This window comes from Orbicella franksi, chromosome 2 (genome assembly GCF_964199315.1).
Source record: "Orbicella franksi chromosome 2, jaOrbFran1.1, whole genome shotgun sequence".
NCBI classification, from domain to species: domain Eukaryota; kingdom Metazoa; phylum Cnidaria; class Anthozoa; order Scleractinia; family Merulinidae; genus Orbicella; species Orbicella franksi.
In genome coordinates this window covers 28,848,879-28,872,259 of record NC_138146.1, presented here as the reverse complement: position 1 = coordinate 28,872,259, position 23,381 = coordinate 28,848,879, and the positions used below count along the sequence as shown (strand labels likewise).

Below are 23,381 nucleotides of genomic sequence, written 5' to 3'. Positions count from 1 at the left end.
AATGCGTCAAAATGAGGCGGATTTTCATATGCATTCCACTGTGCAGCTAGTAGCCAGTACAACCTAGCCGTTTACATCCTTCAAGTTTTACTGAGTATAAATATGTCATTTTCTGGTTACAAAACTGTTGCAATGTTACATTTCTTTTTTCACGCGGTCTACGTGCGCAATTTGAAAGCGGGGTAAAAACGTTTGACCTCACCAAGGATTGATCTGCACATCCTCTGAGCACTGTCTCCATTCCTTCGTCTTAATCTGTTCTACTTTTGTTCTTAGGGCTTGGGACATGACTTGCGTTTCAAAGTCCTGTTTTCTTTTGTTTACGTACTTAAAATGACAACATATAGGAGTCAAAAGATGACCTGTTAATGTACAGCTCTCGCAATTTTATAACATTAGGTAATTAAAACTTAACTGAACTAAGCCTGGGGTTTATACACCCCAAGCAAACTTCAGGAAACAGTTTTAAAGAAAGGAAGACGGTCACCTAGTCGGACTTTATTAATTCAAACAGTTTAGGGCCATCACCAGTCTCATAAACTTGTTTCAGTTAAAAAGCCACTTTAGTGCAGAGCCAGTCAATCAAATGCAACCATTTTCTCTTAGTTGTAAAATTTCCCATCCTTCAAAGCGTCATGATATGAATATCTCGAAAACCCGGATGTAAACCGTTCTATCCACATTGTGGTCTGTCCGCCATCTTCTGGACTGCAGCTGTTCACGATAACAGACTTCTCTTCTCTGTAAAAATGACAAATAGATTCTTCATCGCTTCCATAATAGCTAACCATGTACCCAAGACTTGGTCCTTTGTACCTCCTAAGCAACTCCATTGCCTTATTGGCTTGAAAGCTCCTCTCACTTAATTCTTCTCCGGTTCCCCATTGAGCCATGGTTCTCATGAGCTTGTAGATCTTGTCGTCTCTGCGGCAGCCCGTTCTTTCGGCGATGTCTTGAATGCTGACTGGACTCCAAGAATTGCATAACAGTCCGGGTACTCCCAAAGACACCAACACACTTAAACAACGGCTCTTCGACACACCACAGAACATGGATGAAATGGGTGTTTCCTCATTGAAAGCTCTTTCAGTCATGTTTACTTCAGTTAACATGTCTTCTCTTGGAGTAAGTAACGCTCCACGTAACGCTAACGTAACGCTCTTTCGTGGCCTTTTGTGAACACCAAGATGACCGCCGGTGAAAATATGTGAAAATGTTTGAGAGTGCTCTTTTCGAAACATACCGAAACAGAGTTAGATTTATTTAAACTTTATCTATTCACCGGAATTACCACAGAACAAAGCAAAACGATGAGTGTTCTTAGAGCGTATTTGTCTTTTTCACGTATTATGAATTAAATTGCACGGTCTCTTTGAGAGCCGTTTCGTCCAAATAATTCATTTTGTCTGATATAATAATGTAGAGTGATAATAATGTGTCAAAATATAGTGCTGTTACATCTTACTTTGACCAATATATACAGATCTCGCTAAACATTTGATTCTGCATCCCGTTTCTCGAAGGATAATGGTGAGGGGGTCTTTTATAGTCTTTTTATGTTGTTCTTACACAGAGTAGGTTAAAGGGAACAGTAGCAAATTCACATCATGCAGTTTCAAGGTCCAATACAAAATATCGCCAAACTAAAAACAAGATCTTTTTCAGGTGATGCCAGTCTCAAATACTGCTTACGGCCTGTCCGAAAGATGGTAAACACACAAATAGCAGTAAGCAAAATTAAACAATGTGCAGACGTCTTTATTCTAACCGAGTTTATTAAGCACAAAAAGCAGAGGATAAAACGTGACCTCTTTCGGTCGGGCTGCAGCACCTTTTAGGACAATTTTTCTAGTCACAAGCCCGTGGTGTTTTTGCTGTTTTACAACATAATAATTTATTTGTCAATGCTTGACGGATATTTTATGCATAAACAGCAAAAACTAGCGATAAAAACCGACGTTTCGGTGTCTTCATGAAAAATAAGGAAAAATAAGGAATGTAAATTCTGCGAGTAAATAAAGGTTTTAAAATAAATTTGCATCAGAAGAGTGCGAGGCAAAATTATAAATACCTTTGCGCGAATTGAGTCGCTTTGCACGTTCAGAGCACATCTCGCGCACAGTGTAATCGGAAATATTTCTGTGCTTTTTAAGAGCACTAAAATGCCTCAGTAGGTCTTCCGGGACTTTGCCCTGCTTGTCGTAATAGAGTTTATGTATGGGGCGCATTAAAGGTGTGGAAACTACCAAGGCTTGAGTTTTCAGAAATTGCAATTTTTGGGAGAATGAAATTGAAATTATGCGTGCCCTTGCCTGGATTACAAAACAAACTTACACAAAGTAGTGTTCTTTTTCATTCACTGTTTTAAACCGTTGCTATCTGGTGAGGGGTCAGCAACATCAATCACAGAGGACCACAGAAGATAAACACTCGACACTGAATTAAGGAAAAGACCCTCCATAACTTGAGGTTTTAATGAAAAGAATGGGACAGGTACTGCAAAAGATCGAAATTATTTGCAAGATATTTTAAAAGATAATTGTTTTGTCAGCGAACGCTTTCCATTTACCAAGCTTTTCATGTGTTTCTTTTGGCATGACACCAGCAAAGGTAAACGGCAAGTTGTAGAGAAAGGGATATAATTGTCACCCAGCCAACCCCTTATCTCCCCTCCTTTCAAGTCATCAATCGTAAAGATTAAGTAGGTTTATTAATAAAAGCAGGCTTCTCTTTCAATTCGTCAAGCTTTATTACTGTTCTCAAGGAAGTTACAACTCGATATAAATCAAGCCACTAATCGACTTGTGTTATTGACTATTGACATTATGACAAGTATCCCTTAAGGTACATTAAAAACGATTCGGGAGTTATTTCAGCTGACCTTATACGACTAAGGGAGCAATGTAATGCATGATAATTCAAGAATATGCCAACCTGAAGTAATCTCCTGTAAAATAAAAATTGTTTAAGACTAAGAAAGAAAACCGAATTAATTAGTTCTCCAGCCAATAATGAAAACAAAAATAAGATTCAGAAAGATCGCTGCTATGTATATTTTGCGCGAAGAGCGAGAATCTTGCGAGGAAATGATCTGTGAAATTTTTATAGCTACTTAGAGTACCTAATCCTCAGGACTGAGAGAATAACTGTTTGGATAGTTGCCGCTAGATTTCCAAAGTCTCCATCGCAGCATACCTGTGCCGAATGGCGAGCTCGTCATCCCAACGTTGCACTGTACTCAAATCAATATCTTATAACCACCCAATCTAAGATCTAAGTGTGATCACAGTAACTACTAAGGGTAAAGGTCGGCACACACGGGGGGACTGCACCCTGCGACTAGTCCCTGCAACTAGTCGCCGGGGCAAGTCCCATCGTGTGAACTGGCCATTTCTGCCTCAAAATCTTGTCGCAGGGGCCAAACTTTGGTCCCTGCGACTAGTCCCACGAATTCAAACCAGTTTGAATTTTTGGGACAAGTCCCTGCGACGTGTTCCTCAGAACGCTTCGTGTAAACTGTTCATGGGACAAGTCCCTGTGACCAGTCCCTTGGTGTAAACTCTTCAGGGGACTAGTGGCAGGGATTAGCCGCAGGGACTAGACCCCTCTTGTGTGCTATGACCTTAAGTATTTTAAGTAAAACTTTCACTGCACGACAAAATAAAAATCAGTTGCTAATGAACTTTCCCAGTCACAGCTACACTAACATTAATTTATTCATCCATCATGCTAATGACTCCGGCAAATCAGAATTGACATCACGGAAGGATTCCAACGGCTACCAATTCTACCCGTTAAATGCTGTAATTGTCAGTGTGGAATATATTGACATGAGATTGAGTACAGGTAAACATATGTTCCACCTGGGACTAACAAATTACAGTGTTCGCAGACGACGCAGAGACGGCTTTGTTTTGAACTGGAATAGACCTTTTTCGCTTAGGCGGTTTGTTGTCCCATTACAGACCACGTGATATTCTCTGGAGAATCGTTCTTTTATCCATATGAAAATAATTTATTCATATGCACACGACTATTTGAAAATTTCAAGGGAAGAATTTTCAAGAGTATCATCACATGGTCTGAAATGGGGCAACAAACCGCCCAGTCGAAAAAGGTCTATTGGGTGTGTTCCAAGGTGGAACCGCCGGTATTCTAATCTAATCGGTTTTCAATAACACGCAGCACCAGTAGTCTGCGCTCGCCACCTCTAAAACTAAGGTTATTTCTAACCTATTAATTTTGAAGTAGACTTCCCTTATATTTGTCCTCCAGGAATTAAACGGCCAGATCAAGAATTTCAAAATGAAAGTTGTAGTAGGAACTACGCCTTCCTAGATAAGAAGTGTGTCAACAAGCTTATGTCCAGGATTGAACGCAAAGTATTGTTTAATTAGTGCTTTATATTTGGCAGGGGTATTTGACATTTTCATATTACTTCATATTTGACAGAATTGGGTGTGTTTTGGTGACTTTTTCCCAATGAGGACACTTTGTGATATTTATCATAAGGAATTTGAGTCTCATTAGCGTTCAATCCTAGACATATCTGTGAAAATCATGTCGCAATTTTGTTCCAATAATTTAGTTATTTTCAAAACCACATTTTATCAAATTCACATCATAGTTCACATGCTAAGATGTTTGCCTAGAGCATGCCTTCAGCACAAAAATGTCTTCCTTTCTTATACGGCGCAATTTTAAGTGTACTGAAGAGTTATCCTATATAAATATTCGTTATTATTATCATTATTATTAGTAGTAGTAGTATTAGTATCAGTATCAGTTTCAGTAGCAGTATCAGTATTAGTATTAGTATTGATATTATTATTATTATTTAGTTAAGGTGCGTAGTAGCAAAGGGCTATGAACTACCCTATGACCAATGTTCTTCTGTTTAACGAATCCAAATATTCAGTGAGTAAGAAGAAGTGGGGTAAGGTGTGGCATCATCTCCAAAATCATACTCATATTTATCTGCATATACAAACGTTCCATATTCATTTTCAGTGATCCCGATTCCGTGATCCGCCCTGTTACACCCACCTCCTCCTCCTCCAATCATCATCACCGAACCATCACCGGTACTCCATTGACACCAGAAACCAATGAGTTGGCCTCCCTGAATATTGCTGCTACAACCTGCTTGACTGAAGCCAGCTGTAGAGCTATACGAGCCTCCATAATACACTGGACAGCTTCCAAGACATCGATCGTCTGACCAAACGTTAGTGTAACTAAATTTACCATAACTGGACAAAAATCCCCTGAGTGTGTTTCCAGCTAGGCAGTTAGAATACGTACGAAGGAGAGCAGTGTTTGAACTATCGTCGCTGCGTGTGATTTTAATCTCACTTCCTTTAGCTCTCCAAAATGCTTCAGATATCATGTCATAGTTACTTGACGTGCTTGTAGGGGACCCCTGTGAAGTCTGGATGTCATACCACCAGTAAGCATCATCTCTCATCCAGTTTTTTGTGTCAGCGTTAGAAAACCGAGCAATGAGAGTCCATCCACCGTCGCAATAAACCTGATAGAAAAGCAGATTATCGTAACCCCGTGAGTGCGCATTTAGGTAAAATTATTTAGATATCAGGCCCACTGAGTTTCGACAAGAAAACACTCACAACTGGTAGCCAATCAAAACAAACGTAAACTTAACCAATTAGAACTCGGTGCGGATATACTGGAAACCCGCACTAAGCGCCGAAAAACGCATGTGACGTCAACAAAGTCAGGACTGGTTTTGGTTTCGAAACTGATTGGTTGAGTATACACCTCAGACTCGTATAAAAACTCAAGCCTTGCTAATTTTCGTTACCACGCTCATTATACGGATAGCAGTTACTACAACTTGTACAATTGTACAAATGGGAAGTAGCAGACAAAGTGAGTCTTAAGTGAATCTATTTAAACTGCAAAATTCTGAAACATGTGACTAGAAATGCCTATATACACTTTATAAGAGAGAAACTTTTAATTTGATGACACTGCGAAAAAATGTCACCAGAGATCGGGGGAGCTAGTGTTGCTCTATTGCCTTGGTACACGAACAGCTCTTAAAAACGTTAAAGGGTTGTGAGGAAATTTTTAAGCCTCCAGGGCAGCAACCCGGAAGTCATAATTTATTAACTTAAGAATCTTCCAAGAATGTCGTTCTTCAGTCATTACACAAACATCTAGAAATAACTCTATGCAACCCTCAGAGGTACAAGAAAACACATATCCCCGTCGTGGTATGAACAGGGTGGATGGAGCTTCGCCACCCCTCTAACTCTCTTCGGTTTTCGTTGTGACAAGACATTTTCCAAATCTTTTTACGTTGAATAGCTAGCACTCGGCTTATTTTACAGGATGAAATGCTTTTAGTTCGTTATGATGTCACATTACAACATTAAGTCCGCCATGATGTGTGATCAGTCGTCTTGAATTTCACCATTTTCTCGGAAAACCAGAAATAACGAAAATTGATGTGAAATTATACCAAAATGAAAATAGACTTTAAAATGATACTAATTCTTCAATGCTGTTCCAAAATTAGAAAAAAAAAAAACGAAAAATTCTTTCACAAAGTACCAAATTAAGCTTGACCTGTATTCCAGAATGCGGTTGCAATGGCAAAGTCCGATGGTTCGACGTTCGATAGGTTCAAAAGATCCAACACATGCAGTTATGCCTCGTCTACACGAGCAATTTTTACGTGAAAATTTTTATACGACAATTCTTAGTTGCTCGTGTAGATGAGGAAAATTGTCCAATTTTTATGTGACTAATATATTTGCTGAAAAGCTGGCTTTTATGTGACAAATAAAAGTTGTCACAAACAAAAAATTGCTCGTGTGGACGACTGGTCACATAAAATGTGACAAATACGTTTGTAAGCGCGAAGATTTTCGGAGGCGACCTAAGCAGGCCCGCCCTGTTTCTGCGTATCCCTGCTGTCCAAAGTCATTAGTGGCGCACTAAACTATGAACTGTTGACAAATATTTGCTGTGTCATCTACTCGATCAAATATATTTGTCATATAAAAATTGTCACATATAAAAATTACTCGTGTAGACGACGCTTTAAACTCGGCGAAAATTTAAGCACGAAGCCTTAATATTTTTGCAGTTTTTCGATTGGCCAACAACATACTTTATTTCTCACGGATTACATTTAGAACTTAAACTATTACTAGATAAAGGCTTGTGCGTTTTTCATTAGTTTATAGTGCCTGCAATCACCCTTTCAAAGTTTAAGAAAAATCTCAGAAAATACTTACTTGGAAAGTAGCATTGGCAACTTTCAAAAAGTAAGTCCCAGATGAGCTTCGTCCAGCTTGCTGATGATTCTTACAGGAAATCTGTGCCTCCGCTTTGATGCGAAAAGAAAGAGTGTGTTCATTTTTAGAATTAGAATAGAAGAAATTTCCGAGACAATCACTATTCTGACAGCGTTCAAATACCTTGGCATGTTGCCCCAGCTTTATTACTTGGACAAAAACACGTGAAGCTGTTGACTCCATCTACACAAGTTCCGCCATTTTGACAAGGATTGGACTGACATTCATTTGTCTCTGTTAACAGATAATGTGACATGAGAACAGTGTTTATTTGCCCTAACTGCTAAAGGGTCTTAAGGCACGATAACGTTTGAGCTTGAGCAAGAGGAACATGCGCATAACATTGGATATTGATCAAACGTGGTCGGACAAAAGGATAGATTGTCCATATAGATCAGTCTTGGATATCATGGGCATGTTCCAATTTTTTGTAATCTGTATTGTTAAGTTGAAAAACTGCTGCTTTTTGGGGGGTGGGGGTGGGGGGGGGGGTTCAACTAGCTCAACATCAAAACTGAATATTATGTATTTTATATTCTAAGAAAACCTTGGCACTGCTGTCCATGAAACGACGAAGGACAGGAACACGTGTAGCCATTGATTCCATCAGTGCAGGTTCCACCATTCAGACAGGGACTACTGGAACATGAGTTAAAATCTGTAATGCAAGTATTTCTCTTTTAAATTTTTGACTAACCCTGATTGCCTCACAACCATCCTACTTATTAACAACTTTTAAGTATATATCGGAAAATGAATTTTCGGATTGATACTTACCCTCGCACCTGCTTCCCCTGTAATTGCGAGGACAGACACAGCGAAAGTTTCCCTTACCATTAATGCATGTTCCACCATTTTCACACGGAGTATTAGTACAATCATCGTAATCTAGATATAACAAAAAAATACATAAGTTTCCTACCTGATCTGTTACCAGGCGTATAACGTAATGTATGAGACCTAACTAACCAACTGAATGTGTCAACAGTGCTGATGGCATACACGTTTTCAATGCGGCATTAATGACTTTGTGCTTTACGCATCCTCGGAAAGCTTGGAGGAAATTTATGGGGAAGACGGAAAGTCGAATCGGCAAGGAAAAAGTCTGCGTCAAAAAGGAGCAAAGAAAGCAAAGAGATCCTGAGACAGAACCTGACGGGGCCAGTTCCAAACGGCTCTATAAATGTTGTCTCCGTTAACAGCGTTTAGGGGCATGCACCCTCTCCCTCCCGGCCCCACCCAGGAAATTGTTTTAGGGCTCGGAAGTGCCATTTCACACGCTTTCCAGGAAACAGTTTCATAAATCAAAACATTGAAAAAGTTGAGTATTTAGTAACTTATGTTGTTTATATTTCAACCTTTTGGATAATTGATTGTAGGAGTAATAGGAGAGACTTGAGGCTGTTAAACCAGCCTATTGAATTATCAAAGAAGCTTTTCGCCTATAAAGAAATATAACTTTATTTTTTTCTGGATTTCCGGAGGTATGCAAATGGGTACGTGCGTATATGGTCGCTGCGCCCATGCCGATAAGGCTCTATCCCTGCGGGGATTTTCCGGTTTACAATGTTGATACTTGTGTTAAGATCTTATAATTCCTCCATGTCGAGTGATAAAAGAACAACTGAAACAAGTCGATGAGAAAAGTGTACTATCCTCGACTGGGGTGCCTTACTCAAAAGCAGCACAAAATTTAAGCAAACGAAAATAATCGAGAAAGCAAATACAAAGACGCTGCTTATACATTTCTGTTGAAAAAGTAAACTTGACCGGAGATATACAATGTTACATTTTTTTCAAGTTAATATCAGTAGCCTAAGTTTTATTACCTTTTTTACAAGTATACTGATGACATGTAGAACAATCCACGTCATTCCACGTGTATCCATGTTTAGCACCAAGAGTGTGTACGCAATCCTCCTCTCTAAAGTCGTTCGGTTGTTTCTCGGCCCAGTAGCGGAATTTATTTGGACAGCCATCCACCCAGGAGAATAATCCTTCTGTTGCAATGTCATTCAAACCAATCCACGTCTTATCACTATTGTGTCTGTGCTGAATATACACATTTTCCTCTTGAGTTTCAATGGCGGGTAGACTAGCTCCCATGTTCCTGCAGATTGTACTGGCGTTGGACCATGTTTCACAAGTTTCACTGGTAAAGTAACAGGAACCATTGTAGAAACTCCAGCCCAGTTCGCACACATCTTAGTGGAGAGAAAAAGCAAAGAAAATCAAACTTTACTTAAAGTTTAAAATGTTTATAGGGGTTTCTGTCATTGCCTAAAAAGAGGCCTCTTTTAAATGTAACTGTAAGCTGTTCCTTTCTCAGCAATTACAGGGAGAAAACAAAAACGCAAACTCAAACGTCGTCCAAGTAAGCCGGGGGTGAAGTCTGGTTTACACGTACGCCCTTACTATGGTAGAAAGCGCAAGTATATGCTCAAAGGTAACGCGTGCAAAAAAAAAAAATACCCATAAGCACAAGTGACTTAAGGATGCATGCTCGCTGCCATCTGATTTTGATCAGAATCGACCTTAGAAATCAGTGTGCTTCGTACTTTTAAACCAGCATTCAGACGCTGCCAGGAGGATAAAGGAAAGCTTGAGATTACCTTTGAATGAGAGTCTATAGTGACGCGAAGACTCAAGTAATAGTAAGCCCAAGAACTTAAAGCTAAACTTAATTCTCCTTCGTGATCGATTGACTATAAAGATATTCCTTGAGTGCTTTATTACACGAGTAAGCTAATTCAGAGGGCCAACCACTAAAATAAAACTATCGGATTGCTGCATTGTCGGTTACATCTTCTTTAAGTAATGGACTGAACACTGAACCAGGTGATCACCAGTGAGCAATCTTGAAGGCTTGCTTATCTTTGAGAGTTAACGTACACTTTTTGGTTGGTTTCTTCTAGCTTTTTCTTCTTTTTTTCAAAGATGTTAGGCGCAAGTAAACGCTGAGTTGACTCTCACCTGTAATACGAATTGTGCGCTGATCATCTGCGTTCTTACTGTTTGTGATCCAGTGAGATACGTATTTTCTAAACATTTTCGGTCGTGTTAGGAATCTCTCATCAAGACTATCGACCCTTGGTCTTTTATGTACAGACCTCACATGTCTCTCTAGCGTTTGGTTTGTAGGATATACTTATACGTCCAAGGTTGTTATAGCGCTGGGTGGCAGTGGAGATAAACGCCACTGCCTATAAAATGCTCCCATATGGCGTGCGTCTTAAACAGCCTCTGACAACTTAGTCCAGTTCCTCGTCTACTCGTGCGACTTAGTATCTAGGCCCGGCGGAACTGCTTCTACTGACAGGAGAAGGGTTGAAGGTAGGTCACAGGCGTCTCTGAACCAGTTGCGTCGGGTTGGTGGGACTCGGCAGCGTGGAAAGTCAGCTTATCTAAGAGAAGGTAAAATCTAATTTCAAACCTCCACTGGCTTGCGAGATACCCCTTTACAGGAAAGGCTTCGGGAGTCAACCCTGAGGAAAAATCCGGAGTGGAGACCTTAAGGTGGTTGGACGTCGCATCGACTTTCTTCCGGTCGCTCTTGCAGCCAAGCCGGTGCCAATATATCGTTCCGCATTCCTTTTGACTACATTGGTGAGGGCTGGGCATCCCAGGATCTCCATATACTTCATCCAGGCCTGCGCCCTGGAGAGGTCACTCCAGTGCCGCTGTTTGCAGTGACAGAATCAACACAGGAGGAAGCAGTTACGAGTTATAAGCCAGGACTGATTGGCGTACGTCCAGGCACTACGGGTTTTCTCCAACAGTGAAGAGACCATCGTAGTCCCATTGGTCAGCTACGGCCTGCTCCAAGCTGGGCAGCGCCCAGTCAGTAAGGTGCTGACCCACAAAAGTCTGCCTGCCTAAATGCGTTTTTGGAGGAGCTAGGGCAAAAAATGACAAGCAGACTGTAACCCTGCACCAGGCAAAAGACAGGAAGAAGATATCACCCATTGCGCCTAGCGAGCTGAAATGTCAAGACAATGTGTCCTGGCCTCTCCGATGATCTGCAATAAGTCGACGATTCCAGGAAAACATCGGCATTGTTGCACTACAGGAAACAAGACTGGCCTTAAGTGGTAGCCCCAGGGAACAGGACTACACGTTCGTCTGGTAGGGCAAGAAGCCTAAGGAACCAAGACTGCATGGCGTTGGATTCGCCGTGAGGAACTTTCCTCTGTCCTCTGTGGAACTGCCATCCAGTGGTAGAGCCCGCATCCTCCCCGGTCCTCCGCCCACCAACCTCCTTGGGGCCAGCGAACCTCCTGAGCGTGGATGCTGCTACATTCTGGCTTCTGCGGAGACCAGCGACCAGTTCTACAAGAAGGAACCTGACGCCTTCTTTGAGGCAACCTTGCCATACGACAACTGTACCTACTTGGCAACTTTAACGCCCGAGTGGGTTCTAACCTCGATTCCTGTCCCAGCTGAATCAGCCACTTCGGCATTGGCAATTCGAACGAGAACGGACAGAGGCTTCTAGAGTTATGCTCCTACCACAACCTCTGCATAACTAACATGTTCTTCTCCACCAAGCCTCGTTACCGATCTTCCTGGCAGCACCCTTGATCCCGCCACTGCCATCAGCTGGACCTCATCATCACTCAAATTTTCTCAATGACCTGCGTTCTCGTCACACGCAGCTTCCACATCGCCGAACGCATCACCGACCACTCCCTACGTGGCTGTAAAATGCGTCTCTAACCAAAGCTTTGCCAACTCTATTGAGGATGCCCTCAAAGACTGCCCTATTGGCATCACTCAAAAGAGGTGGAATTACATCCGTAATGCTATCTAGAACTTCGCCATGGACACCTTCGGCAGGAGAGAAAGGGGGAATCCAGACTGGTTTGAAGCCAGCATTGCCGATATGGAGCCAGCAATAGAGGTCAAGAAAATGGCACTCATCAACTACAAGAGGGAGCCTTCTAAGAAGACATTCGCTGCAATCAGGAAGCCTAAGGACGATGCCGAACGGATTGCTCAACACTTTGCCAATGACTACTGGTTGAACCTCTGTCAGGGCATCCAACTCTCCGCTGACTATGGTAACCTCCGTGGCATGTACGATGGAATGAGAAAGGTCTTCGGCCCATGCATAAACAAAATCATGCCACTGAAGGCAACCTCCGGCACTATCATAACCGACCGGAGCAAACAGATGGACATGTGGGCGGAATATTTCCAGGAGCTCTATTCAAGAGAGAACATAGTCGCAGATACAGCAGTGGAGGGCACCGTAAACCTGCCAGTCACAGTAGAGCACGACACCCCGCTCTCTGTTGAGGAACTCAGCACGGCCGTCAATTCCCTTGCGTGCGGGTCATCAAGGCTGCAAAAAAAAGGCAGTTCTCCTCCACTACCTGCACCAGCTGTTACTGCAGCGCTAGGAAGAAGAGACTGTGCCCAACGAGACCTCCGACCCCAACATTATCACTCTATACGAAAACTAGGGTGACCGCAGTGACTGCAACAACAACCGTAGAATCTCACTCCTCTGTATTATTGGGAAAAACGTTGCCCGCGTAGTCCTGTTCAGACTGTGGTTACTTGCTGAGCGTGTATAGCCTGAGGCACAGTGCGGATTCAGAGCTGGAAGATCAACATGTGACATGGTCTTCTCCTTGCAGATGTTGCAAGAGAAAAGCCGGTAACAGAGACGGCCGCTTTAAGTCGCATTCATCGACCTGACCAAGGCCTTTGGCCTGGTCAGCAGGAAAGGCCTTTTTAGTCTGCTACAGAAAATTGGATGTCCCCCAAGCTCCTGAGCATGATCACCTCTATTAATGAAAGCATGGAGGGCATGGACCATTCAGTACGATGGATCTTTCTCGGACCCTTTCATAGTGAAGCAAGGTTGCGTGCTCACTCTAACTCTCTTCGGCATTGTTGTCTCGCTGCTGCTGTCCTACGCCTTCAGCCCGCCAGAAGACGGAATGTATCTTCAAACCAGAAACGATGGCAGTCTCTTCAACCTGTCCTGCCGACGGGTTCTCATATGCGAGATGCTCTTCGCAGATGATGCAGCTCTGACAGTTCACTCTGAGGAGGCGCTTTAGCGACTCATCAAATGCCTCGCCCACGCGTGAAGAGAGTTTGGCTTGACTATTAGCGTAAAGGAGACCAACATCATGTCTCAAGACATTAGCAGCACCCCAAGCATCTCCATTGGTGACTTCACACTCGAGGTAGTCGAGGACGTCCAAACCTCAGCTCCAACATCTCCAGCAACCTCTCCCTGGATGTCGAACTTAACAAGTCAATCGGGAAAGCAGCAAAGGCCATGGCCCGCCTGAAAAAAGGTGTGTCCCATCCTGACCATCAACAACAAGATGCAGGTGTACCAAGGCTGTGTGCTCAGTACTCTGCTCTTTGGCAGCGAGTTATGGACTCTCTATTCCCGCCAATAAAGCTCAAAACTTTTCACCCGCACAACCTCTGGAAAATTCTGGGTATCACGTGGCAGGATCGTGTACCAAACAAGAATGCCTTCGACCTGACAGGCGTCCTCAGCATGTTTGCACTCCTGATTCTGGGCCGCCCGTGGTGGCCCGGCCACGTCAGACAAATGGACGGCCGGTGAATCCCCATAGTCATCCTGTATGGAGAGCTCGTCACTGGTTCCAGACCTTTAGAAAGGGCCGTCTTTCGTTACAAGGATGTCTTTAAATGAGACATTAGAGCTGGGATCATCAATCTAGCCGAGTGGGAGGTAGTGGCTGAAGACCGCAGTGAATGGAGAAGGACCGTGAAGGCATGAGTCCAGAGGAGCGAGGAGCTGAAAGAAAAGGAATGGCAAGAGTAGAGAGAGCGCAGAAGGCATGGGGCAGATTCCCTTTCCTCAGAGCCAGGGAGGCGCAACTTTCACCTGCGACAGCTGGAACAGGGCCAGCCGATCTAGAATTGGCCTGTACAGCCACAGTAGGCGCTGCAACTCAACCACAAACTGAATCATGGCGCGGCGTTCCATTGTCTCCCGAGACAGACGGACGCCAACAACAACAAGGATTGTAAGTAGCAAAGGTAATCTAATTATGCTGTTAATATTGTTAGTAGCGTAAGTATGCGCATTGTATTATAGGTAATATAAATAGTGTAAGTGTTAGTATTGTAAGTGGCGTAAGTAATACTTATTGTAATTAGTGTAAATAACTGCATTAATATTGCAAGTAGTGTAAGTCGCAAGTAAATTAAAGCAATGCTACTATTGTAAGTAATGTTAGCTAGTATTGTAAATAATGTGTGTATTGCAATAAAATTTGTTCTATGCAAAAAAACAACAACAACAGCAACAACATAAGTATAATTTTAATTGGCGTATTAAGTCAGCTAATCTCACCGCAGGTAGTGACACCACACGACAGTTTGTTCCAGTCCACCAAGTTGGCATGTCCAAGCTTCCTGACACTCCCCCGTCAGGGGCCCCTTGGTATGCTAACCAGTCCACTGTGGCAAGCTCCTGTCCATTTTTCTTTTCATTTCTTCCCGCCTGTGTAACACAAACCGTAAAATTGTTCTCTCTGATGTCCTCAACCCAGAGCACCACGGCTTCATGCACATAGTTGGGATATGAGAAGTTGACGTGATTAACGGAAACTTGTATGTGAACCGGTTTGTCAGGATAGAAGACATAAGGAGCTAGTGGAACTTGTTCACAAACTGCTTCAGCCCAGCTTGGGGAGCGCCGGAGACGATGACGTCCTTTTTGAGAAGGAAATCCTGGAAAAGAAGATGCCAGAAAAATTCAACTTTATGCTAGTTGAAGGGCAAATTAATTTGAAGGGAACAATGACAACATAGGTGAGAGTAGCTATGACACTGCTCAAGATAGGTCTCCATCCCATGATTTTCTCTCTTATAGATTATAATATCAGATGTAAGAGTACTGAGCCAAACGTCGCTTTTAGTACTCAAGCATGTTAAGGCATGACTCAAGCCTAATTTGCACAAAATCCGAAAAACCGTCAGTAATTACTCTGCCAGCATTTGGTGTAATCTTTGCAGAAGTGGCAGCCTGACCAATCTCGACGACCTTAAAATTTTAAGACCAATAAAATCTGATAAAACAAGTCAAGTGACTATAAAAACAACTTAAAAGGGGCCGCCGAGATGACATACAATCACTGTCAAATTTAGTATTTTTATAATTGTGCTAATGACCTCTGCAAGAATCTGTCTTCAATGGCCGGGTAAAATATTCAGTTTAGAAGTTATTACGTAAGAGAGGTCGCGTGACCTTCTGTATTTCCATATATAGCCTTAAATAATTAAGGAGTTCATCCATTCAGGACAGTAATAGTTGCCTTAGAAAGTGGTTAAAAATTTCTTAAGGTTAGTTTTTCGTGATAGCTCACTATCCTTGGCCCATTTTAGAAATCATCTTGAGCAAGCCTGTGACGTCACGCATCACGTGACCACCATAAATATACCTTAAGGAGTTTAAGGATGACAAATTTTGTTTATGATAAGATATTAACTCCCTCTGGGATAAGCAACATTGCTTTAGATCAAAAACGGTCTTATCCCTCCGGTGGTCTGCACTGGAAATAAGCCATGCCTTAACATGCTTGAGTAACATTAATTGAACACCTTTTCAGTTTTGAAAGACACATAAACATACGTTTTCACTTCCCTGTTTTCACCAAAATCTTACACATTGTAGATAAATTGTTTCTGAAGACAATTAACAGTTTTTTCCATCCACACTTTGTACATGCCCAGTGAGTTGAACATTAGAAAAAAAACCGAGAGAACCACTTCATGTTTGCTCTGTCTGTTAACTGTTTTTAACTTTACATTTCATGTAAGCCGGTTTTATCTCTGTAGGCGATGGTACTCTTGGTTGTCATTTGTAACTCTATCAAGAGTAAATTTACTCTCATTACCTGTGCAGTCACCCGGATGGTACAGAGTGAAGTTAGCTTTCAGATGGCACATTTCTCGCTGGAACACGCACTCGTTGTCGTATGTGGTTCCATTTGAGGAACATACGGGCTCTTCGTATGATGGACAGTTATCTACGCATATACACCGCGCATCCCTGGGTCCAAATGCCTTACAAACAGCGAAGTAGTTACAGGAAACGTTGATACACGGATCAAGATCTGAAAGAAAAATGTATAAAATATGAAACACTCAGGCTCCGGTTGTTCGAAAGCCGATTAGCGGTAACCCAGGATTAAATCGTTCTAATCCACGGAATAAATTTATCCTTCGATTCAATTCTGTTCCTCGAAGCTCGATTAGCACTATCCAAGGATTAAACTAAGGGTTAAATTTAACAGACCTAGCGAGGTGGATTAACTCGCTAATCGGATGGAAAAATGGACAAACAAATCAAAATGGTGGACTTACAGGTTGTTGATTTTGCTTCGAATGCCAGGCCCGGTAAGGAAAGAAAAGCAATTCGGGCTACCTGACGACTTTTCCAACATAGAGGTTACTATTCTCTCACGGCCGAGCCATCCCGCGTGCGGTTTTCCCGCGGTTTTTCGAGTTTTCACAACGAGAACAGACCGCTGTTCGGTGATCCGCAAAATGTTTTACACGACGGGCGCGAAGAAACAAATTTGAACATTTCCGCTCTCAGAGGGATCTCAGAGGTAGAAATCGTCGCTCGCTAACCGCTGTAATGAAAAAGGAAAGATCAGTGATGGAATTTAAGGTTTTTTTGGCTTGATAAAGGCGAGTATTTTATGGACAAAATATTGTTAAAGTTTACTTCTCTGTCAAACTTGCTTGTTCTTCAAAAAGTTGTTTATCTCACTCGGCAGAATTAAGATAATCAGTCTCCGCTTTCTCTTCTTTGCTTAGTTTATGGCTTCCGTCTTTTCTGCATTTTCCCTCAGCCAAACTTACTGTGTTAGTCCATCTGAATAGAGACTATTCTAAATTTATAAAGTACAAAGATTTAAGGCTGATAATTTAGGGTAATTAGACCGGTAAGCGTTTTCAAGAGCTCACCGATTTTTCAGTGAGCTTCGCCCGGCGTTTATCTAGCACATTTTTTATCGCAACTCTAATTTTAACTTAAACAGTTTTATTGGTTCTTATAGAAAGCAAATATAGTTGAGATATAAAAAATTGGGCTTTCTTTTTCTTCTGTTTATTCAACAACAAGTTAAATTTCGTATAAGTTTTAATTGTGGGAACCGTCATTTTTATCCCTTTCCTCTCCTAGTGCAACACTATTTTCTCCCACCACAGACCGGTTTTACCGGCTTCATTTGAGCTTAATCGAAGGATAGTTAATCAAAGATTAAATCTGTTTTCAGGAACACCATTTTACTCCCCGATTAGTTATCCCGGGAATAAGAAATTTGATCGCGGAATAACCGTTGACCTTGGGTTACTTTAATCGACTTTCGAACAACCGGGGCCTGGACTCTTAACTAATCAGTGCATGAAAAAACGAATCTTTATACGATTTAATTTGACACCACCTTGCATATTAAGAGTCCCCAATTAGTAAAGTTTTTGACACGTTAATAAAGTTTTTGTATTGTTGTTGTTGTTATTTTATGTGTTGAAGCTTATTTCATCCAGTTAATTTACCTCCAACAACTGCATAATCAACAGTAACAGGATCGTGCTGACTTTCCATTCCTGCCAAGTCTTTTACGCACACACGAAAAGATGAAATTGTTATTTCCTGTTGACAAACATAAAGCGACTCAGATGAAGATAAAGTATATGAGTGTAGTTTAATGTACTATTTTGTGATTTTGCGGGTTGTTGTCATAATAAAGGGAAACAATAGTTACCCAAGGTAACAAGCTTCGCAGAGGAAATGACAAAAAGGGCTTTGTACTTGTTGATGAAAAAAGCTGTTTTTTTTTTTTTAAGTGACCTATTGTAAGTATCTCAATTCTGGTCATGACCTTGAATTCTGTTGAACTGTGAAGCTGTTCAAGAGCTTTTTACTGTAATTGTATGAGAAATTGGTCCGTAGCTGCAAATGCTTAATTAAATATTTAACGGAACACGTTCCCATTTAACTGGAAAGGGCCTTGTAAGTTAGGGCATCGACAACTTACCTCAATCCAAGTGCTAAACACATTGTTCTCTGGCTTGATAGAATACACATTCTTGCCATCGTAAAGATGATTGGCCGTTACCAGGACAACCGGAGGTGCATAAAACTCTTCAGTAAAATTATGCACCTGTCCAAAAAATACAGTTGATGTCAGAGATGGCACTGGACGAATTCAAACTATCTACCACGTTTAACAATTACTTTGGCCTCCCTGTATTTTGTTTGTTTGTTTTTTTTTTTTAGAAAAAATAGCTTTACCTTGCAAAAGGCGAAATTGTCTTGTTCAAGAGGAGCGCCGCCATTTTCAAATTGTAGTTTTCCTTGGAATGTAAGTTGAATGGCTCCCCGAACAAATGCCAGCCATTCCTGAAAAATATATTCAGTTCCGTTATTCAAATCAAAATTTTGGAATTAAGTCTAAACGAGAAATTTTTGCAAATTCAAAACTGATTAAGTCAGCTTACGATTGAGATTTTTATGATTTCGTGCTTATGCCGACAACCTGATGATTATAAGGAAAAAGGCTTCTTCGAATACCTCAGTTAATAAATAATCTACTGAGAAGGTTAATTTGCTGCTCAGGAGAAATGTTAAATAATAATCAGTTGCGAAGTTGTCCCAGCGTCTTCATTAATTATTGGTTTATATCGTTCAGGCGACAGCCGACCGGCGTTGCAATAAAATATTCATTGGACACAAGAATTTCAGCCACATCACACTTCAGTGCTTTACTTTTCATCTGAAATATCGCCTTCTTCAGTTTTCCCACATTTTCAGTTTTCCAGTTTGCTTTGCATACTTACCACTTGTAAATTCTGATGCTTGCCATCAAACGTTTTCACTTCTCGGAGGCAGATTCTGAAGTAGTCTTCCTTCAGCTCTTCTGTCCAGATATTCATAGCGTCCTGTGGCCTGTTGCTGACAGAATGACGTACTGTGGCAAGAACGTTTGGAACAGAAGAAAAGCGCTGGAAAGGAAAGAAAAGGAAAACGAATTGCAGTTACTCGTGTTCACCAAATGGTGCCAAACTAAACATTTATCGCTATCAAAATCAAAAAGTAAATATTATATTTATCAGTCGGCTACCGCGTCTTAAAGCTAAGTTTTATTATCAGTAAAGTAAATGAGATAATAGGACTGAACAGGACATACATGTGTCAAAAGTATAAACTTCTGCAGGACACACAATCAACAAACTCTTCAACTTTGAACAAAAGGGTACTGTTTTGTATTTATCTTCAGTTTGTTTTTGCCAGTGTTACTCCGGATGTATTGCTTAAATAAGCCTCGTTCACGGTTAGATTTTTTCACTTACATTACAATGTAATGCAACGAGGATGCGAGGCAGTTTCGGGCTGAAACTACAAAATAGCCTGAAATTGCCTCCCTTACATATTGGAGTATATTGCAATGCAAGAGAGAAAAGTTAACGCTAAAAAAGGTAGCATTGTAAGTAGTGTAACTGCCCTAATAAAAAAAAATTTAGTGAAAAACAAAACATTATCGTAAAAAGGGCTATTGGTTAAACATCGAAAGAACAACGCAATGGCGTGCAGAAGTAACGAACAAACAGATCAAAGTACTCCAATCGTTGCAGTGTTTTTCCAACATATTAATTTCAGTTTATTTCTGCTTTCATATTTTTCTTCATGTGCCCGTCCTCCTGTTGATGATGAATTTTGTCATAACATTGTCAAAGTAGTCAACTACTTTGACAATGTTTTGACGAAGCCCATCATTAATAAAAGACACATGAAAACCTGACCTATTAACTTGATTTGTACTCACAAAACATGCCAAAAACAGAAGGCTAATCGTGAGCGGGGAACCTGTAAGAATTTCTCTACTGAGCCAAAATCCCAAAAATGTTTTCTTCGTCAGTTCTTTTGAAACAATCTCCATTGCATAGCAGTCGGTATATTCGAAAATTCTTGAAATCTTTCTGAAGTTTTAAAGAGTCCTCTCCTAGTCACTTTCATTAGCCATTTCAAAACGACAAAATAAACAGATTTCAATCGCGGATGTTCACCTTAAATTACAGTACATGCAGCAAAGTGCATTTTCGCTCGAGAGTAAATTTAACCTTTGTTAATCGTTTGAAAGCTTTCGTGAATAGTTATTCAAAAGTTCCAACTCGATCTATTCACGAAAGATGAGAATTGTCGCTATATCGAACAACAACTCATAACGCTTTGAATGATGAAATTGATACGCGTGTGATGGTCTCAGGAATGTCGCTGTATTGTTGGCGGAAATAAGTGGGGCGAAAACTTTGTCAGTAAGTTTAAAATGTAATTTTTTATCTCAAACATCAAATGTGACACCCTCATAAGTTTTCTGACGGTCATTGATTTAAAACGTTTCACATTACTCTTCACTTCAAGGCATACGTTACAGATAATTAGAATTGATCGACTCACGCAATATTGGCATATCCAATGAAACAGGCAGCAGGTTTGCACGGGATTGATGTATTGCTTATGAAATGTAATTAATTCTAGGTCAACGACAGCTGGGATATTCATGTACTATATTTACTGCTGCTAACCTGTGCAAAATTGACTCTTTTACATTTTGTACCACTGGTGAATGCACTGAAGGAGGCGGCGCCGTCCAACATTCCAGAGGGAGTGCCTCGAAACGCGATCCAGTTCACGATAGAGGATCCATTTGTACCAAGACCCGATTCCAACACACACACACGAAAACTGCTCTGTGTCACGTCTGATGTCCACACAACTGCTGAATCATGGACACTGAGAGATTCTTTTCCATGGCTGATCGACGCAAGGACAGGTACATTTCTAGCGCTAGAAAATGAACGAGGGTATTGCACGGTTGTGCAATAGAGGAAGTCTGCATATGCTACCGTAAAGTTGACCTTTCCATTTTGTACCAGAGCTTGTCCTGAAATAAATATAAAAATGCCGTGTTTAAACAGGTTTTAAATCCAGTTTATTTCTTGAAAATGGTCACGCGCTTTGTACGTATTTTTTTACGCTGCAACGTCGTGGCTAAAATTTGTCTCTGTAACTTTTCTGGAGCTTTTGTCCGAAAATGTTAGCTTGATTAAATGAAATCCATCACGAATCTTTCTTTCTGTTAAAGCAATTAAAATAAAACCTCGATTAGGATACTGATCACAGCCTTACCTTCAGACAAAGAAGTAAGTTTGCACAAAACCGCAAGCACAGACGCCAACAGTTGAACACCTGAAAATAACTTCATTTTGTCGAGAGACCGCAAACTAAACCAAAAGGTTCCCGCTAATATATGTCCCTTGTGTATTATTATTATTATTATTATTACTTATACTTTTCATTACAGTTTTAAACCTTTTTTTTCTATAACCACCTCCCACTGAAATAGATCAAGACTATATTCTCCTTATTTCATTTCGAATAGGAGCTTGGGAGAATCTACGACCCCATCAAGGCAGGGTGAGGAAGAAAGAGCCAACAACTTTTGAATTGATATCGTGTTAAATTTCACAGGAGTTCCAAGAATTTTGAATTTAATCAGCCTAGTCACGTGAAACTTACGTGCTTGAAAATATTTTAAAGAAAACGGGTCTGTGCATGTCTCAATCGTAGAAATACTGTCACGTTCCTATACAGATGAAACCAGCGAAACTGATAGTTTACAAAGACAACCAGTCGTACATCTTCTGACAAAAAGATGTTCATTGTGTATTTTGGCCAGCAAATAGCAGTGTGTCAATGAGGGTTATGCAAACATTAAAGCCATCTCTGATGATTTTTTTCATTTGTATCCCATTCTGAACTTGCTGTTGCCCTATAACGATTAGATTTAGCTCCCTCCAATTAGTGCCCTCTCTTTAATAAGCGCTTCCTGTAAGTGTTCATTTTCAATAAGCGCTTTCTTATATTCAGTTCTAAAGAGCACCCCTTTCCAATAGGCGTCGCATTACGAAAGTGGAATCCTCGACAATGATATAAAATACACTCATTAGACTAGTGAATGATATAGTCTGCTTCGTCATCTGAACGCAATATTTAGCTTGGAATAAGCAGCATACTGGTGTTAAGACCAGAGAGCCTCCCCTCTTGAGGTAAAATATTGCTGTTGCTGATTGAATTCCGATGTTTATGTCGAAAAAATATATAAGTACCTCGTTGACAAGCCCCCCTTCCTCTCTAATAAACGACCTCCGTCTTTTGAACTACCCAGGTGTACTGAACTGATTGAGTCATTACGGCAGTTTGTTTTCGTCAGTGTGTTTTACTGGTCAGTTCTAATCAGAGTAATGTCCATCAGTTTCAGCTGTCACTTTAAGGCTCACTCGGTTTGTATACAGTAATTTGGAAAGAAAATAAATCCGCCTGACCTTTGCGCAAATTCTAATTCTGTAGTGCTCGAGATATTTCTTTTGTTTCAACTCTTTGTTTTCTTTCAGTACCACTTATACAGACTAATGTCGCATGAGAGGTCACAAGTTGGTTAAATAAATTAATTGCAACACTTCTTGCCATTTCACGATAATGACACAAGAAGATGATCATATAAGCCATTAAAAAGCATTTTTTTCAGCCGAGAAATTTAGATCAGTGTCGGAGAATTTGAAAAAAGAAAAAACCTACTTCGCTGCAAATGCCGATCACGTATCGTCACTCAATCCTCGGTTCTTGATGTTTCTAATTCTAATATTGATTCCTCAAATACCCGGATGAAAACGAGTTCTAGCTAGCAGCCATATTAATTGTCTGTATCACCGTCCTCAAGATTGCAACTGCGCACAAAAATGCGTAACCTGAACGTTTCATATATTCATAGCGTTTCATATATTTTAATATTTTTGTACTTCTGCGATCATTTAGTCTCTCTCTCTCTATTCTGTGCAGTGGGGTATCTTAAAGGATGCACACTCCACAGACTAGCTATAATACTATGCTTTCTGAGATGATAACTGTCATTTTCGTCCACAGAACTGACCACAGTAAAAACCTTGATAAAAGAACAAGTGGATTAAGAACACTCAGGCTGAAAT

The 23,381-nt window shown here is 40.9% G+C and overlaps 1 protein-coding gene and 1 pseudogene across 3 annotated transcripts in view; one reads left to right on the top strand and one right to left on the bottom strand.

Moving 5' to 3' along the window:
• Window positions 1-23,381, top strand: part of LOC145479137 (uncharacterized) — a 51,496-nt gene that overhangs the window by 12,729 nt on the left and 15,386 nt on the right. Inside the window, exon 2 of one of the 2 annotated variants that reach the window (XM_081457395.1) lies at window positions 12,867-13,269. The exons of the other annotated variant lie outside the window; for it this stretch is intronic. The gene's annotated coding sequence lies outside the window, so the exon portion shown is untranslated. Of the gene's footprint in view, window positions 1-12,866; window positions 13,270-23,381 lie in introns of those variants that run through there. 2 annotated transcript variants of the gene reach the window in all.
• LOC145472619 (uncharacterized) lies at window positions 4,855-22,780 on the bottom strand (annotated as a pseudogene). Its single transcript, XR_014043922.1, has 17 exons — window positions 21,526-22,780; window positions 20,922-21,280; window positions 19,176-19,340; window positions 18,631-18,738; window positions 18,374-18,499; window positions 17,892-17,988; window positions 16,223-16,441; window positions 14,634-15,056; window positions 13,213-13,545; window positions 12,043-12,530; window positions 10,863-11,005; window positions 9,155-9,561; window positions 8,103-8,213; window positions 7,873-7,983; window positions 7,449-7,559; window positions 7,266-7,357; window positions 4,855-5,530 (listed from the first exon to the last, which is right to left on the bottom strand). The product of XR_014043922.1 is annotated as an uncharacterized LOC145472619 (transcript).